At 38.6% G+C, this 12,312-nt stretch overlaps 1 long non-coding RNA gene and 1 pseudogene across 1 annotated transcript in view; one reads left to right on the top strand and one right to left on the bottom strand.

Annotated features, from left to right (window-relative positions):
• LOC144316446 (uncharacterized) overlaps window positions 1-12,312 on the top strand; it is a 50,952-nt gene that overhangs the window by 14,767 nt on the left and 23,873 nt on the right. The gene's annotated exons all lie outside the window — the stretch shown is intronic.
• Window positions 8,071-9,661, bottom strand: LOC144294912 (DNA polymerase epsilon subunit 4 pseudogene; annotated as a pseudogene).

The raw sequence follows: 12,312 nt of genomic DNA on the forward strand, positions 1-12,312 counted from the left end.
TTCCATATAGAAGCTGCGTGACTTTGGGCACTTACTTTACCACTCTGAACTTGTTTCGTTTTTTTAATCTACACAATAGGGATATAAATCTCTTTTTTTGTGCATCATGTGGCTGATTTTTATTCAGAACTGATATTCTCTCCCCAGTTTGGAATAACTCTTAAGGACTACTCCAGCTTCAGAACTCCCAGTAGGAGGAGCCAAGGCTTTTACCATGAAAGCACAATTCCTATCTTCTCTGCCTAATCTTGCTTTCCTTCTCTCTCAAATGGGTTGTTCCCAAGGGCACTTCCCAACACACCAAGTGGACATAAATCTCAGCACTTCAGAATCTGTCTCCAGGGAACCCAAACTATAACACCCTTGTTCCACAAATAAAGAGAAAATATCTTTACCATAGAGGCTCATGATGCTAGCTATACCTCTTAGAGGTCATCACAACCAGGATAAACAACGAGAAACCCTTGGTGGTTGAGTTTCTAGCTCCTTCAACACCTTCTGCTAAGCGGTCTATCTAGAGTAACTGAGGTAGATATGACATCGTCTGCTGTCAACAGGTCCTCACTCCTGGAAGCAATTTCAGTGTTTACTCTTTTCTTTAGATTTGCCTCCCCGTCCTAGATCATTGATTCTCGCTTTACCTTCCAAATACGCAAACCACCCATGTGACCTATCTTGGTGTGGCCTCAAAATTGAGTCACTGTCAATCTTCTGCAATCATATGCCTGGCTGTGGCAACACTTGCTCTGACTTTACTTCTCATGCAAGCTCTGTATGCCATAATCAGCCCCATTTCATTATTGTCTCAATCCTCGATCAAAGATCAGGGAGCTACCCAACACCGGGAACAGAAAGACTTCAAGACTGATTTCAGACTTCAACTGGCTCAGGAACAAGTGCCTCAAACACGAAGTATGAAAGTCATTTTTTAAAGAATGCCAAAGAACTCCCTAGTGGCGTATAAATCCCTCTATCTGGAATCGGCGCCTTTAGAACTATATTTAACGCATGGTATTAACTCCCCCCATTTTACCACTAGTTTATGTCTAGTCTCTTTGGAATCTGGTTCTATCAGCGACAAGAAAACTATGGAAATGTCTCGGAGGTGTTGCTACTATTCACCTTTACCACTGCTTCTGCATTCCTAAAGATTCCAAGTGCCTCAGTCCATGAGGTGATAGCAGATGGTGACCAGCTAGACACCCTCTGCTAGAGCTGCTAACTGTGCTCAGGGTTTTCCAGAGAAAAGTGAAAGTCAAGTGTAAAGATGAAGCGCCCCCTTGACAGTGCTCACCTTGGAGAATAGAACCTTAGAAGCCCATGTGCTGCCAACTGAGCTCTCAACTTGTGGGATTCAATAATGACACAGACAGGACACTAGTAGATGCAACTTGTTTTTAAAAGGCATTAGAATATATAGACTTATAAATAAATGTCACTATGGTCTGATCTTCATCCTGGAAGTGCTTTTGTGAACACTAACTTATTTTTCCTTCTGTTCTTGCCCCGCCAAAAGGGAGTTGTCCTGCTGAACTCACTTCATGACTGAGTCAGATCCATCCAAGAAACAATATTTTGAACAATGTCGTGGCGGTTATAAATGTCTTATTGTATGTTTTCCCTCATAACTCTAAACAAAGAAATTCCAACGTTTCTAGCTTGACTTCTTTTTTCTTTTTTTTTTTTACTTGAATTAGTCCCTCCCTCTCCCTCCCTCTCTACCTCTCTCTCTCTTATTCTCTCTCAACAAATTTCTTAGGAGGTCAAGATTTTTTTTTTTTTAATCATTTCTGGTAGGTAACAAAAGAAACCTAAGTGTACTTGAGTGAATAAGATGTAAATGTATATGTTGTATGCATATCATGGCACCTTTTCAACTAAAGTAAATATTTTCTGTCTCTTTAATATTTCTTGTTTCCCTAATTTGCCAGTGTTACATGATAGGAACCCATCAGACACAGAACAACTGCTTGAGTATAGTTTGAATAGGACTAAGGAGCCATTATTACTGTGTTTAAGATCACCCCGGATCAAGAATCAAAACTAACATATGATTAATGAAGCTAAGGGAGGCTTAATAAGATACATTTCTATCAGTCATAGGTTTAAACTGTGTCTGACTCTCCTAAATTTAGATAAAGCCTAACTAAAAATGAACATTCCTGAATGTTTCAATTACATTTTGCTTCTAGTTTGGCCAGAAATGGTTGTAAAACTTTTCTTTGATTCCTCTCCAAATCCTCTGTATATAATTCATCAAGTATTCAAAATTAAATAAATATTATATAGTCCTGATTCTGATAAATGTGAATTGATTGCATTTACAAGATTACATTTCTTATTCCTGCTAATATAATGTTACATCAATAGTTTTGAGTAATGTACATTCTCTTGTTGATCGGGATTTTGTGCCTTTCATTATTTTTAATTAGGAACAAACTAGAGAGAAAAACTTTGAAATAATCTTTGTCCTCCCAACCACTCCTATAATTACATGTTTATAATTATAGGAAAATATTCTTAGAAACCAACTTGGGTCAATCTTGGGGAGTTCTAGAAACATTTCACAACTTTTTGAAATGGAAATAATAATTAATTTACAGTAAATGTTTGTTTCTTCATGCCTGAGTTTCAAGTATCTCTCTGAGGGCAGAGCTACAGAAAAACAAGGTTTAAGAAATTTTAAATAGCTCAATTTTAAAAAATATCATTAATAGCTAAAATTCGGTGTTTAATTCTGCATCTGGGTTATAAGCTACCATAGGGGTGCCTAAGAGAGGCAACATGGTATACCAGAAGGAGCAACGGCACAGGAGTCAGGGACATGTGCACATGACGAGGGACCCCGGCCATGAACAAGTTATGAAAGCCAGCTAAGTCACTTAACTACTCTGAACTTGCTTTCCAGAGGCCTCCTCCTGCTTCACCATTCTGCAACTCCCTATTTGCTTGACCAACCGTACTGAGTGCCTAGTACCGGCAAATTTGCTTTGAAGGGATGATCTGTTACATTGCCCTGTTCCATATGATGCTGACACCAAACATTACACTACACTTCTCACATCATCTCCTTGAATCCTCTATTTTGAGGGACAGACCAAGCATCACCAAGCTCAGTTTTGAGTGAGTAAAGCGAGCAACACAACAACTAAGTGACTCATCCAGCACCAACACAACTAGTTCAAGAATTCAGGTCTTCAGAGCCCAACAAAATGACCTCTTTACTCGAGCATGCTTTGCATAAATAAAAGTACCTGGCTGTATTACTGCCCTCTTGTTTCTTTCCCGTAAGAGCTTGCATCAGCTGTCCACGTGTTTTAGGAAAGCTGCTGACAGTTATTTGCACAGGACTTGAAATCTGGGCTGTGGCTTGATCCCAGCCTCTCCTCCAACATCCTAGGTGACCTTGAGCTAGTGATCCACCCATGAAATAAAGATCTACACCCCTGAGGATACTCTTGGCGTTAGGCTGTGTTACTGCCTGGGTATGTTATGAGGGAAAATGTTTGTGGAGTCATTGAACTCATGAGGGAAGGGGAATAAAAACAATAAGCTTTATAAATAGGCTCCCACCAAAGTTTTTTCAAAAGAAAAAGTGAGGTTTCCAATCCCTGCTTTCTCAAGGCCATTTTTGACTAATGTCTCTTGGTTGTCAAGGATACAGTAAGGTCATTAAGACCGTCATCATGCTTATTTCCATATTATATTCCCTAAATGGCAGAGCTGGTGTCAGATTCCTGGAGATGTTGTACGGAAGAGAATAATAGGAGACTTGCAAATGCTTATGGAGGCACTAAAATATTCTGTGTGCTTTTCATACATTGAAAATTTCAAAAAGTCCAACTTTTGCTATTGCAAAAGATTTCAACAGGAAAATTCTCTAGAATCTAAATTCAAGCTAAGATTTATTTCCCAGAACTCAACTCCTACTTTCAGCTTATTTCAATCATATTCTTTTTATGCCCCCTTCTTCAACCCCAATGGGGAAACTGATCAAACGCATTCTACACATACCACTGAGCCCACAGATTCAGCCTCCCAGCTGCAGTACTAACCTCACAAATTCACAGACCATCTCCAGTTTCCAAAAGTGGAACAGCCTTCTGGACTAGAGGAATACCCTAGACACACCCACTATTCTCGGCTTGCCTGACTTTCATATCTCTGTCTTATAATCACTGACACCATTTTTCTGTTGAATCAGACTATTGGATAAAAAGGATTTCTGTTTAATAGAAAGAGCTTCCCTTTCGTGCTCTTCTATCTCCCGTGCCTCTGTACCACAATTTCATCTCCATAGTCAACACTGCTTTACATCAGTGGCCTGATTTCTCTCTTACGGCCCCCAGAGTCACAAGGCGGTAGGACATCATCAGGTTTTCAGCTGGAAAATAAACTGGCTTTATGTAGCCTGTGTGAGAAGAGTTTGGCAGATGAAAATTCAGAAATGCTGCCAATGAGGCAAATGTTTAATCTTGGAGAAAGCTCTTCACACGAACGCAGTTGACGTAGAGGAAAGGAAACCACAAAACAACAGGGCAATAACATTAAAGACTGGTTTACACACACCAAAAGAAGAGGAAATTCAGAGCCGACTTCCACATCCCTTCTTATAATTTATCACAACAGGATGAAATATGCAGCTGGTGTTTCCTCTATGAGACTGGAAAAAGAGCAGAAATTTCAAAATCAGATAAACACAAATGGAGTAAAATGTCTGGTTATTCTTTGCACCTTGATAGTTATCTTCCATTTAAGGTTCTCATAATACTTTTACAACAGTTAGTCTTCCCATTTCATAGCTGGGAAAAGTAAGATCCAGGCCAATAAAGTAATTCCTTCAAACACACTGAAAAGCAGAGACACAAAGTTAAATTGTAACAATTTTTTTTCATAAGTTGTTATAAAATTCCTTTTCTGGAGAGGATGCTTTCCTCAAAAAGAAATTAGGCTTTTGTTCTAAGTATTCAATCCATCAAATATGTCTATAAAATAGATTATTGCAACAACAATACATGTTTTAAACCAAATTTTATTTCATATGCAATACTTTGAAAATTATCTGATGACACTTCTTTCCCTTGACCACTTTACCTTCTAATTCCAAAGAATCAGTACATTTACAAGGCATAATCATATCTATATTCTGAGATTGATTTTTTATTCCTTTTAGTCAGACAAAAAAAATCATCAAATGTTGCCCTAAGTCCCTTATACAGAAAAATAGCTTAAGTAGTTCAGAGAAAATTCATATCTATTTAAACAAGGTATTACATGTATGTACATGTTGGGAATTGCATTTGATTTATTCTAATAATGTTTAAATTTCTACCTTGATAAATTGTGAGAGAGTTTCCTCCATCTACCCCAAGATCCTCTCTGTCCGTTTCTCTATTAAATGTGTCATCACCAGAACCTGAATTTTTTGAAACAGTGCATCAAAAATTATACCCAGAGAAACTACACTGAAGTCAGAGTTTCTGAGATCCAAGTCTGGCTTGGAGAGAGATTTATCCAGACTGGCTACATGCAGCATAGCTAGAAGAGAATTTTGAAGCAATCAAAGAGGGAGCCAAGAGCCTGGCCATGAGACTGTGCCAAGTCTAATCTGAAGGGACAAACGAGACCTCTGAAGAGGAGAATGTGAAATAAAGTCAAAAGGCAAGAGGAAGGGGCACCTGGGTGGTTCAGTCCCATTAAGCATCTGCTTTCCATTCAAGTCATGATCCCAAGATCCTGGGATGGAGCTCTGAGTTAGCCTCCCTGCTCATTGGGAAGCCTACTTCCCCCTTTCCCTCTGCTCCTCCCCACACCTGTGCTCATGTGATCGTGCTCACCCTCCCTCTCTCTCTCCCTCTCTCTCAAATACATAAATAAAAACCTTTAAAAAGAAAAGGCAAGAGAAAGAGGACAAAAACCCTTCATTTGGAACAGGGCAAGCCAACGAAGAAGGGAACATGAGGGTGAGAATATTGAAAAGATGTTGTCGTTCCCATTTTGGTGCAGCCAGGTGACTGAATGTGGCACATGCACACACAAACAAATACACACACACACACACACACACACACACACACGGCAAACAAACAAACAAACAAAAATAAATAAAAACCAGTCATTTGCCTTAAACAACAAATCAGTCCAAACACTCCTGAAAGAAAGTCAGATAAAGGTCAATAAATGTTCACATGGAAAAAAACTTTTTTAAAAAAAGATTTTATTTATTCATGAGAGACAGAGAGGCAGAGAAAGGGAGAAGCAGGCTCCATGTGGGGAGCCTGATGCGGGGCTCCATCTTGGGACCCTGGAATCACGACCTGAGCCAAAGGCAAATGCTCGACCACTGAGCCACTCCAGTGACCCGAAAAAAAAAAAAAAAAAAAAAACACTTTTTAAATTACTGCTGATTCTCCATGCAGAATAAAAGTATAATAAAGACCTTTTTAAAATAAGAAAACCATGAGCTCACCACCAGCAGACATGCATCAAAGGAATTCTGAAGAATGTTCAAAGGGCAAAAGGAAAGTGGTCCCAAATGGAAGATGAAGATACAAATAGGAATAAAGACCATTACAAAATGAGAGGTTGATTAAATGATTATTGACTGTATAAAAGAAGCAGAAGGGTGGGAGAGTTAAACTCAACCCTCAGAAAAACATGGGATGCAGGGAACAGGATAAAATCAAGGGAACTCTCAAGAAGGATGATGAAGAAACATTCTCAGGATGGTAGTAGCTACACTGGAGGGAGAGAGCAGTTAGTTTGGAACAATGTGATACAGGCCCCCGTTGAGGGCTTTGTCATGTATTTCCTTTTCATCATGAGTTGAGAATGCCCAGCAGAGCCAGCCCAGACTTTTATCTGAGTAAGTTATGGCTTTCCATTCCATGTGCCACAGCCTAAATCTGCTCGAGACACTCAGTTCACTTCCCAGAAATGTTCTGCTTCGATTTGCTCCTGAGAGCTAGAGGTAAGCTTAGAAGCACAGCAGCAATGGTTAGCATAGAAGCAAAAAAGAAAGAGCAACTTACTCCCTCACTAAATATTTTTTTCTATTAAACATCCAGAGCCTAGTTCGTAACACAGTCCTGCTTACTGGCCCAATTCCAAAATGCTAGCCCAGTGTTTTCCAGGATCCACTCAAAATCTTGCCCAAAGACTTCTCCAGATGGAAGAAGTTTACAAACTCTCAGGGAAGCTAAAGCCATATTATGATAATACAGTTCTGTTCACTCTCCTTTTCCCAGAATCATCTATCTCAATATGGTAATATTATCCTTTCCCTACACAGCTAGGTTCGTGCTTGCTACCATTTTCCACTAGTAAGCAGTATATTGTGTAGGGATACCATATATAACTGGTAAATCCATAAAGAAGCATAAGAGAATAACAATTTTTAAAAAGCAGTATAATGGTTACCTCCGGGAAGCAGGGAAATGATATAGCTGGGGAGGGGATCATAAAGTCTTTTAATGTCCTGGCAATAGTTTTATTTCTTGATCTGGGTGATGAATAGTCATGCTCATTTTAATATAAATCTTTACATTGCTCCTATCAATTCTGTACACAGCCAAAAATAAAGGAAGAAAAGTCATGTGGGTCTGTATACCTCCGTTTCCCTCTCATCAACCCAAACTCACAGTACCCAGTATTTCCCCACCCTTCTCTGGAACTCTGCCACCACGGTGGTCTAAATCACCCCCATCTCCTGCCTGGAATATGAAAGTTTCCTAATTTGTCTCTCTGCTTCTACCCCTGGCCCTCTACATTTGTGTTTTTCACACAAAAGCCTGAGTGATCTTTTTAAAGCCTGAGTCGGATCTTGTCACTGCTACCGGAAACCTCCAGAGCTCCTACTCAACTCATAGAAAATCATGGGCTGCAAGGCCCTAAATGACCTGACTCTCTGTTTTCACCTCTTCCATCTCCAGTCACACTGGCTTCCTTGTCACTCCTGAATGAACTCAGTACAAAAGCTGTTTTTTTTTTCTGTTTTTTTTTTTTTAATTTAAATTCAATTTGCCAACATATAGTATAACAGCATATAGCTCATCCCATCAAGTGCCCTCCTCAACGCCCGACATGCAGTTACCCCATCCTCCCACCGACCTTCCCTTCTGCAACCCTTTTTCCCAGAGTTAGGGGTCTTTCATGGTTTGTCTTCCTCTCTAATTTTTCCCCACTCAGTTTCCTCCCCTTCCTTCTGGTCCCTTTCACTATTTCTTATATTCCACGTAAATATAAGTATATTACGTAAATTATAAGTAATTATAAGTAAAACCATATAATTGTCTTTCTCCTATTGACTTATTTCACTCAGCATAATACCCTCCAGTTCCATCTACATCAATGTAAATGGTAGATATTCATCTTTCCTGATGGCTGAGGAATATTCCATTGCATATATAAACCACATCTTCTTTACCCATTCATCTGCCGAAGGACATCGTGGCTCCTTCCAGTTTGGCTATTGTGGACATTGCTGCTGTGAACATTGGGGTGCGCGTGGGTCCTGTCGTTTCACTGCATCTGTATCATTGGTAGTGCAATTGCTGGGTCATAGGGTAGCTCTATTTTTTAAAAAGCTGGCTTTTTCATCTCAAGATATCCAAATAGCTTACTTTTCTCTTTATTCAAATAGACATCTGATCCATCCCTTCTTGTCAGGGAGGCTTTCCCTAACCATGTATTCTTTTTAAATATTATTCCCCTGACTTGCTTTTTCTTCTTAGAACTAATTAATAGGGGAACCATGTATTTATTTGCTTGTTTCTTTAATATCTTCCTTTCATAACTAGAATGTAAGCTCCATAAGACCAGAAATTTAATCAGTTTTTTTCACTGTTGAATGATGTCTGGTAACACAGGAGTCTCTTCAATATTTGTTGAACAAATGAAGGATATTCCTTTATTTATCCACCTTTAATCTCAGCCACATTTTCCAACAAGTCCTAATTTTACTTTCTTTTTTTTCTTTATTCTTTCTTTCATGCTTTTTTTAAAATTGATCAGAGACCTTGATTATGGTCCTCATCATTCATCAAGCAGCCTATACAAATCATTTTCTTTTCCTCTGCCTCAAACAGCAGCGATAGCATCCAAGCCTGAAAAGGAAGACACAACTAGTGGAAGACCTTGTAGAGAAAAGCTAACAGGTGAGATCTCTACTTATCCCAGCTTAGGTGAAGGTAGAACAGGAAAAGTACATAAGTACAATATTCCAATGTTCTTCAAAGCTGAGGCCTGCAGGGCAGTAGCTAGCTAAAGGATGCAGGTGAAGGCTCACAAAACTGTCCAACTCAGCCATCAACCCAAAGTCCCTTCCAGAAACGCAAATTCATCCACAGCTTCTATTGCATTATCCAAACCTCTCCTCTGGAGGGTTTTCCTCGTTGCTTGTTGAACACAGCAGCAAGCACCTTTTGCAATGGTCTCTGAGGTTTGTGCCAGAGTGAAGATGGCTTTCTGTCCCTTAAGGATCACATCGGGGTCCGCCCAGCCAAGGCCTTCACTCCTGACAGAGGCAGCTTCCAGCTACATGCCTGGGCACACCCATCCCTTGGGACTTGGAGCTGCAGTGCTGCCGCCTTCCCCGTGGGCCCTCCTCCTCCCAAGGCCTCCCACTTCCAGACCACTGCCATCTGGCTGGAGTGTGCTGCATGGGGCTGCCCTTTATTGGACTTTCTTATTGTCCACTCAGGTTCTTAACAAATGATCACTGGAAGCCGACTGATGGCATGTCAAATAAATCACTTGGGCTAAAATTACAAGTTCACAAAAGCAAGAGACTATAAAGATACTGGTGAGCTTTGAAAAACCCAGATCTGGATTATGTGCTTAAGAATCAAAATAAACAGAGCATAACAAATATAATTGGAGAAAATAAATACAACTATGAGTCATGCATGAAATGTGTAACTGACTTTAGTTTAAATCCACACCTCTAAGGAAAGGGGTCATTTAAATTACAGACTAGGAAAAGGCATACCCTCCAATGTACTCAGCCAATAACTGTATTCAAGTGACTCTGAAAATAAACAGGAAGAAGGAGAGGAAGGGTGTTTAAGATTTAAATTGCAACAAATTTTAATGCATTTTATGGATATTATAGACTATTGAAAACAAAGTTAATTTTTTTAAAGATTTTATTTTATTTATTCATGAGAGACAGACAGAGAGAGAGAGAGAGAGAGAGAGAGACAGGCAGAGGGAGAAACAGGCTCCCTGCAGGGTGCCCGACCTGGAACTCGATCCCAAGACTCCAGGACCACGCCCTGGGCCGAAGGCGGGCGCTAAATGGCTGAGCCACCCAGGGATCCAACAAAGTTAATTTTAAGAAAGGACTTGCATTCATATTGGGAAAAAACTCAAAGTTAATGCTACTCCAAAATTTATTGCTAGATCTGTTTTCTTTATTTCTGTCTTTTTCCCCCAGTAGAAAAGTTCATCCCTAAATTTGAATTAGTTGGCTTCTGCTAGACCAAAGATGTTACTTCTTATGTTCTATTGAAGTCAGACAAGCAACCAAAAATGATACCATTTACTCATGTCAACAGGTGACAACAGGTGACAACTTTTTTTAAGATTCAAATATTTCTTAACAAAATACAACTGGATTGCAAGAGCCAATTAAAACCTTTACTTTTCCATTACACTCCATCATTTTGCCATAGGTTAGTTTTCCATTACATTCCATTATTACTTTCCCATTACATTCCATTATTTTGACATAGGTTAGTCTGAACTTTGTCTTTTCGTTAGTGTTTTTAAAAATCAGATTTTCCCATTCAGAACATAAAATTCATTACCATCATTTAGCCATATTTCTTCCCCCATGACATTTCTGTATAGGATTTTTTTTTAATATTGACATATGAAATTTTCTGTTTTAGGAAAACTAGACAAATAATTTTTCACCTATGCTTTTATACTGAAGATAATTTTTAGGGTTAGTAATAAGGTAATATACATATACCTTTTTAAAAACAGCTCCAGGCTACTACTGGGCTCTAGTAGAGATGAGCGTCTGATTGTGAGTCAACAGACTTTAATTCTAATCCTGCCTCTAGCAATAAAACTAGTAGCTCTATCACTTTGGAAAGTCATTTAGTCTTTGTGTATCTCAGTTTTTTCTCATCTGTAAGAGGGCTAGATAAGGACTAAGATAGGCATCATCTTTAAAATTACATGAGTCTATATATAGTTGTTTTGTCTGCCATGGTTTGATGCATTCCTAATCTGAATCTGTACAATTATAAATATATATGCCCCTAACAACAAAGCCCAAAATATATGGAGCAAAAACTATCAGTACTGAAGGAAGAAATTCAGCAATAATAGTTGTAGGTTTAATTATTCCACTTTCAAAAAAGGATAGAACAACTAGACAGAGGATCAATAAGGAAATAGAAGGCTTAAATAATATTTTGGACCAACTAGACATAACGTATCTAGAAAACACTCTATCTAATGATAGAACATACATTCTTCTCAAGTGCAGAAGGAACATTCTCCAGAATGGACCATGTATTAAGTCATAAAGCAAGTCTCAATAAATGTAAAGGGTTGCAATTATACAAATATGTTCTCTGGCCATAAGGAAGTAAATTAGAAATAACAACAAAAGGAAATTTGGCAGATTTACAAATATGTTGGAATTATAAGTATGTGGCAATTATAGCATACTCTCAATCCTTTTCAAAACCTTAGCTGCCCTTTTTTGAAGAAATTGACAAGCTAAAACTCATAATAGCCAAACAATCTTGAAAAAGTATAACAAAGTTGGAGGACTCATACTTTCCAATTACAAAGTTATGAGCTCACCACACACTATAGTAATGAAGACTTTATGGTATTGATATAAGGATAAACATATAGATCAATAGAATAGAGGAAAGAGCCCAGAGATGAACCTAATATTTATGCTCAACTGATTTTGACAAGGGTGCCAGGATCATGGGGGAAAGAAAAGGCTTTCGAACAAATGGTACTGGACAACTGGATATCCACACTTAAAAGAATGAAGTTGGATTCCTATCTCACACCACATACAAAAATTAATTCAGAATGGATCAAAGGCCCAAATGGAAGAACTAAAATCATTAAAATCTTAAAAGAAAATAGGGGACTAAGTCTTCATGTCTTTGGGTTAAACAATGGTTTCCTAGATATGACACCAAAAGCACAAGTAACCAAAGAAAGAAATAGACAAACTGGATTTCATCAAAATTTAGAAATTTTTCCTTCAAAAAATACTATCAAAAAGTGAAAAGATAAACAACAAGATGGGAGGAAATGTTTACAAATCATATA

Source organism: Canis aureus, chromosome 1 (assembly GCF_053574225.1).
Source record: "Canis aureus isolate CA01 chromosome 1, VMU_Caureus_v.1.0, whole genome shotgun sequence".
Lineage (NCBI taxonomy): Eukaryota > Metazoa > Chordata > Mammalia > Carnivora > Canidae > Canis > Canis aureus.